The sequence below is a fragment of the Nicotiana attenuata genome, unplaced genomic scaffold (assembly GCF_001879085.1).
Source record: "Nicotiana attenuata strain UT unplaced genomic scaffold, NIATTr2, whole genome shotgun sequence".
NCBI lineage: Eukaryota > Viridiplantae > Streptophyta > Magnoliopsida > Solanales > Solanaceae > Nicotiana > Nicotiana attenuata.
In genome coordinates, this window is record NW_017670989.1 from 250,210 (window position 1) to 257,992 (window position 7,783).

Below are 7,783 nucleotides of genomic sequence, written 5' to 3' on the forward strand. Positions count from 1 at the left end.
TACTATGAACTAGACCAAATTAAGAACCAAAATTAATAAAAGTAATACATCATCCTAGTTATTACCCGTTAAACAAAAAATACAAATCAAACACAAAATCAAAAAGAACAAAATCATGCTTTCAATTATCAGAGAATTAGGATTTGAAGGAACAATGAAAACAAACAAATATGAACAAAGAAAAATAATCAACAGATTGGCAAGCAAAAAAATGAAAAATTAAAACCTAAATCAGTTAAGCATGAAGAGTGATTGAACATGAAGGGGAGGCTAATTTTAATTAAAGGAAAATCCACTTTAGAAAGAAAACAAATAAAGAAATAAGGGAAAATTAAGAACTCACTGATTCAGGCTTCAATCGATTGACTTCAAATCTGGCCTTCAAATAATTTTGTTTGCCTATTCTTTGCCAAAATAGGTAAACAACATTATTAGAAGACCATTTGATTATTCATAAAATCCCAGGCGACTGAAATTTTGACAACCTCTAAGTCAGAAGCCCTAGATCTAGGATTCGAGCAATTAGGGCTGGATTTGGACGAAATTAGTATAGGCTTTGGGAAAAAGAGGGTGAGGAGACCCTGGGGTGTGATTTTGGGGTCGTTTCGGGGCGGCGCCGCCGTGCACGATGGAGGCGGCGCTAGGGGTTTGGGTTATTCGATGAATTTGACGGGGATTTGGAGGAAACTAAGCCCGAATCTGAAAAGGGGAGGTGGAGAAGGGGCTATGTTGTAAGTTTGGGAGTGATTGGTTAATCGCCGCCCGCGGAGGCGATTTCCATCCGGCGGCGGACGGCGGAGGGATGGTGGTAGACGGTGGTGCATCGCGGTTATGAGAGAGACGAAGGTAGGGGGGTTATGGGGGAGGGGGGTTGTGACGTTTGGACAATTATATATTAATCAAGGTGGGATTCTCAACCGTTGGATCACAAAACCTAGACGGTCGAGATCGATCCGAGCCAAAACGACGTCCTTTGGCTTTTGGGGGAGCTGGACCGGATCAAGGTGATTTCGAGCTTGGACTTGGCGTGGGTTGAAACGGGTACAGGGTTTGTGTGGGCTAGTTTTGGGTGTTTTCTTTCATTTTCTTTTCATTTTCATTTTTATATTTTTTTTGGTTTTTGTTAAAAGCAAAATTAAAAATAACAAAGACCTGAATTAAACTAAAATTAAACTAATTAATTTTCCTAAAATTAAGTAAATCCCAATTTAAAAAGAAAACTAAACAAAAAATGTAAAATGACTATTTTTTGTTATTTTCTCTTATTTTTGGTAATATTAATTAACTAATAAAACTAATCAATATAAAATTGAATCTTAAATGCAAAGGTGCTGTATTTGTATTTTTCATGAATTATATCAATTAAAAATGCACAAAAATGCACATAATCACAAAATCATGCAATTAATTCCTTAAAATTCAAATAATAACAGAAAAATCCTAATTTTAATGAATTCTATAGGAGTAATTTAAGCGAGGCAAAAATCACGTGCTCACACAAGCAGAAAGAGCTAAATCCGAGGCAGAGGAAGTGGTTGGAGCTATTGAAAGAATATGATATCACCATCTTGTATCACCAGGGAAGGCCAATGTAGTGGCTAATGCTTTGAGTAGGAAGTCAGCCAGTATGGGCAGCCTTGCGTATATTCCAGTCGGTGAGAGACAACTGGTTTAGATGTTCAGGATTTAAACAATCAGTTCGTGAGGTTGGACGTTTCTGAGCCTAACCGTGTTCTAGCTTGCAAAGTCGCTCGTTCTTCAATATTTGAGCGTATCCGAGATCGGCAGTATGATGATCGTCATTTGCTTGTCCTTAGAGACACGGTGCGGCACAGGGGTGCCAAGCAGGTTATAGTTGGAGATGATGGAGTTTTGAGGATGCAGGTTCGTATTTGCGTGCCTAATATGGATGGACTTTGTGAGTTGATTGTAGAAGAGGCCCATAGTTCCTGGTATTCCATTCATCCAGGCGCCGCAAAGATGTATCAGGACATGCGACAGCATTATTGGTGGAGGAGGATGAAGAAGGACATTGTTGCGTATGTAGCTCGGTGTTTGAATTGTCAGCAGGTAAAGTATGAGCATTGAAGACCTATTGGTTTGTTCCAGAAGATTGAGATTCCCGAGTGGAAGTAGGAGCGTATCACTATGGACCTCGTTGTTGGACTCGCACTGACTCAGAGGAAGTTCGACGCAGTGTGGGTTATTGTGGATAGGCTGACTAAGTCAGCGCATTTCATTCATATGGCAGTTTCCTATTTTTCAGAGTGGTTGCAGAGATTTATATCGGGGAGATTGTTCGTCTTCATGGTGTAACCGTGTCTATTATTTTTGACCGAGGTATGCACTTTATCTCGCATTTCTGGAGGGCAGTTCAGCGTGAGTTGGGTACTCGGGTCGAGATGAGCGTAGCATTTCATCCTCAGGCGGACAGACAGTCCGAGCGTACTATTCAAATTTTGGAGGATATGCTTCGAGCATGTGTTATTGACTTTGGAGGTTCGTGGGATCAGTTCTTGCCATTAGCAAAGTTTGCCTACCACAACAGTTACAAGTCGAGCATCCAGATGGCTCCCTGTGAGGCATTATATGGTAGGCGGTGTCGATCGCCGATTGGATGCTTTGAGCCGGGGAAGGCTCGGTTGTTGTATACAGATCTAGTACAGGATGCCTTGGATAAGGTTAAGATAATTCAGGATAGGCTTCGTACAGCTGAGTCCAAGCAAAAAAGTTACGCCGACCGTAAGGTTCGCAATGTGGCATTCATGGTCGGAGAGTGAGTTTTGCTTCGGGTGTCGCCCATGAAGGGCATGATGAGGTTTGGGAAGAAGGGCAAGCTAAGCCCTAGGTTCATGATGTGGCTTACAGGTTTGCGTTTGCCGCCGGGTTTATCAGTTGTGCATCCCACGTGTCAATGCTTTGGAAATATCACGGCGATCCATCCCACGTGTTAGACTTCAACAGTGTCCAGTTGGACAAGGACTTGGCCTATGAGGAGGAGCCGGTAAATATTCTAGACCGTTAGGTTCGTCAGTTGAGATTGAAGAATTTCCCTTTAGTTCGTGTGCAGTGGAGAGGTCAGCCTGTTGAGGCAGCGACCTGGGAGTCCGAGTCCAATATACGGAGCCGTTATCCTTATCTTTTCACCGACCCAAGTATTTTTCTATGTCCGTTCGAGGACGAACGATTGTTTTAGAGGTGGGGAATGTGATGACCCTAATGGTCATCTCTTGTTTTAGAAGTCAAATTTGCATCCTGAGGCCTTGAAAACCTCTTTTTGTCTCACCTCGATTTGTGTGCACAGTTCGGGCGCGTTTCCAGAAAGCTTTTATGTGAAATTTAAGAAAATTAAAGAAATTGGCCTTTAAAATGGATTAAAGTTAACTTTTGTCAACATTCTTGGTAATCGGACCTGAACCCGTGGTCTGACGGTCCCGTAGGGTCCGTAGTAAAATATGGGACTTGGACCTATGCCCGGAATCAAATTCCGAGGTCCCTAGCCCGAGAAAAGAATTCTTAAAGAAAATTATTTGCTGGAAAATATAAAGGCTTTTACAAGTGAAATGATGCATGTTCTTGATGGTATCAGGCCCTTATTTTTGTTTCGGAGCCCGGTATTGGTTTAAAATAATAATTATGTCGAATCTGTGAAGTTTGGTATAAATCGGGCCTTTAGTTGAGAAAATGTAAATTTTAATGTTCTTAGGAAATTTCTGAGGCAGAGGAGGTGGTTGGAGCTACTGAAAGACTATGATATCACCATCTTGTATCATCCTGGGAAGGCCAATGTAGTGGCCGATGCTTAGATTTGGAAGTCAGCCAGTATGGGCAACCTTGCGTATATTCCAGTCGGTGAGAGTGTCACGCCCCAAATTCGAGGGACATGACCGGCGCCCGACCGGGTAGCCCCAGCCAGGCGAACCTGGATGCCTTTCCTAACCCACATGTTACCCCACGTTTTCCTTACTCAATTATTCCAAGAATTTGCCAAATAATTAATTATGAACACTTTTTAATTGACAAAACACATACGTACTTACATAATAGTAATGAAATCACCAACTCGTTACCAATGTATGAAAACACGGATCTACACAAGTTTCTAACCCACATCTACTGTCTACGGAGCCTCTAATAATACAACAGGATAATACAGTATTTGCCGGTAACAAGGCTCCGGCTATACCTTACACAAAATCAACTAAAACTCCGGAAACGATGTGGCCTGAACCACGCAGGGCCCCGAGAGGAAAGGGGCTCACCAAAAAGCTGATGGATGACGAAGGGGAGCTACGATCGGTGGACTGGAGTACCTGCTACGGATCCACCTACAATCATAACACGAATGTAGCGCCCCCGGCAAAAGGGACGTCAGTACATTTGAATTGTACTGGTATGTATGAACAAACTTTGCTCCAAGTAAACTCGAACCATAAGCAAGTAAGTAGCAGTAATAAAAGCGACAATCAAATCCACAAGGAAGGAACAATTAAGCCAACAGGTATACAATCTCTCCTCCATAAACAAGCATGTAATTGAAATGGAAATAACAATCAAATCCTCAAAGAAAGAGCAATCAAACCACAAGTTTACAATCTCTCCTGTTTCCCCTTCCACATTTCCACATCAATAATTTCACAATTTGCTCATAGTTCATTTCAATAGCGATTTCGATCGCTTTCCAACCTTATTACCTCGGCCACCCTTATCACCACAACCCACACCTTATTCTTCGTGTTGCGGCGCGCAACCCGATCCCACCGAACAATCACAATTCACAAACAACACAACAACAACAACAATTCACAAAGNATTCCCTTTTAACTTCTATTTTCAATTCACCAAATGGTCTAGCAACGCCAATCTAGTGCACAAGTTAATGCGTATGACTTAGAAAAGAAGTTCACGATTTCTACTCAAACTTATTTAGGTTACCAACCCATCTTTGTACCATCTTTTACTCTTACCCAATTACTCTCACTAGGTTTTAGGTTATAGAATGACATGCATGTATGAGTTCAACCACTATTTTCAAAAACCAATGCATGAGACTCCCCCCCCCCTTAGTTTAAGCCAGAAATTTAGTGAAAAGAGTTAGGGATGTTACCTGCAAGAAAAGGGGGATGAAGATAAGTTTGAAATTTCCCGGCCCGGATGGTTTTGGAGAATCAAATTTTGGAGAAGATGACTTTCTCTCTCAAGACCCTCTCTTTCTCTCTCTTATTTTGTGCAGAATTCGTTAAAAATGAGGGGTTGGGGTGTTTTATTAAAAAGGGGGTCGGGTATAAAATTAAGAAAATAGAAGCCCGAGCAAGATCTGCGATCGCATTCTGCGATCACAGAACAGAAATGCGGTCCGCAGATTGGACCGCAGAATTGCCCCCAAAACTTTGGTGAATCTGTTTGGGTCTGCGACAGGAATGCGGTCCGCATTCCTGTTATGCGGTCGCATTGTGCACCACAGAACTGACCTTCACAAATCCTTGAGGAACTTATGCGACGATTATGCGGTCCGCATATTGGTTATGCGATCGCATAATAGACCGCATTTTCAACATTAATTTTGACAACTCTTCTGTTCCACTCTGCGGTAGAAATGCGGTCCCCATATCAATTATGCGGTCGCATTTTGGACCGCATCTTCACCTTAAGTTTAACCAAACCACAGCTTCACTATGCGGTAGGAATGCGGTCCGCATACCAGATCTGCGACCGCATTCTTGACCGCAAAATGGCATTTTTCTGGGAAATTGATTCTTTTTTTTGATTTTTTTGCAAGCTTAGATCAATACCAAGGGTCCGAACCGTGGCGCGCAAGCTCGCCGCGAAGAATTCTACGTATTCCTAACACACATTCGGAGTTGACACCACAAGATACTAGGTTTTGAGCCAAAAAATTTTACGGGGCCTCACAGAGAAACCGCTTGCTTTGGATGTTCAGGCTTTAGCAAATCAGTTTGTAAGGTTGGATGTCTCTGTGCCTAGCCGTGTTCTAGTTTGCATATTCGCTCAGTCTTCATTATTTGAGAGTATCAGAGATCGGCAATATGATGATCCTCATTTGCTTGTCCTTAGGGACACATTGCGGCACGGAGATGCCAAGCATGTTTCAGTTGGGGATGATGGAGTTTTGGGGATGCAGGGACGTGTTTGTGTGCCTAATGTGGACGGACTTCGTGAGTTGATTCTAGAGGAGGTCCATAGATCCCGATATTCTATTCATCCGGGCACCGCCAAGATGTATCAGGACTTGCGGCAACATTATTGGTGGAGGATCAGAGACCTGGTGGGTTGCTTCAGAAGATTGAGATTCCTGAGTGGAAATGGGAGCATATCACTATGGACTTCGTTGTTGGACTGCCACGGACGCAGAGGAAGTTCGACCCAGTATGGGTTATTGTGGATAGGCTGACCAAGTTAGCGCATTTCATTCCTGTGGCTGTTTCTTATTCTTCGGAGCGGTTGGCGGAGATTTATATCCGTGAGATCGTTTGTCTCCATGGTGTGCCTATGTCTATCATTTCTGATCGAGGTACGCAGTTTACTTCGCATTTCTCGAGGCACTACAGCGTAAATTGGGTACACGGGTCGTGTTGAGCACAACATTCCATCCTCAGACAGACGGGCAGTCCGAGCGTACTATTTAGATTTTGGAGGATATGCTCCGAGCATGTGTTATTGACTTTGGAGGTTCGTGGGATCACTTCTTGCCGTTAGCGGAGTTTTCTTACAATAACAGTTATCAGTCGAGCATCCAGATGGCTCCTTATGAGGCATTATATAGTAGACGATGTCGGTCGCCGGTTGGATAGTTTGAGCCGGGAGAGGCTCGGTTGTTGGGTATAGATTTAGTATAGGATGCCTTAGACAAGGTTAAGATCATTAAGGATAGGCTTCGTATAGCTCAGTCCAGGCAAAAGAGTTATGCCGACCGTAAGGGTCATCTTCTGTTTTAGAATCCGAATCTGGGTTCCGAGGCCTTGAAAACCTCATTTTCTTCCTCCTCGACATGCGTGCACCATCCAGGCGCGTTTTCGGAAAGTTTTTATGTGAAATGTAAGAAAAATATTGAAATTTGCCTTTAAAATTATCACACCTCCTTTTTTACACACCACCTCGAAGGATAGTGTATAAGGGAGCTTTTCCACTTTAAGTGACATTATTCGAAATGGGATTATTTATTTATCAGAGTCGCCACTTGGGATAGTTTATTTGGTGTCCCAAGTCACCGGTTTATCTTGAATCCCAAATCGAGGAAAATTCGCTTTCCTTGTGAAGTCTGCGAACTAGAAATTCTGACTAAGGAATTCTGTTAACCCGGGGGAAGGTGTTAGGCACCCCCGGATTCCGTGGTTCTAGCACGGTCGCTTAAACTATCATAATTGGCCTATTATCTGATTTAATACATGTTTCAACCTATAGTGAAATTTAAAATTATTTACCGCTTTAGATTAATTATGCAACGTTATTAAAATACGTCTCGAACCACGTCACATAAATGCACCCATGATTTTTGACATATGTTAACATCGTTGAGATGTGGATTTGGGTCACATAAATGTGCACCCGAGATTAGGAAAGTAGATTATTAAAATGCGCGCCTAAAGCAACTAGCGTGTTGATAACTTTGCGGGAGGCCATGAAAATTCGCTAAATGGCACGTCCCAAATTCTATGTATTTTAATAGAAGTAATTAAAGAGGGCCACGTAATTTGTAATTTTTTTTGGCGCGGCGCACCTCGATTTCATTTTTAAAGAATATTCGACTAAAGCTTGAAGGGCG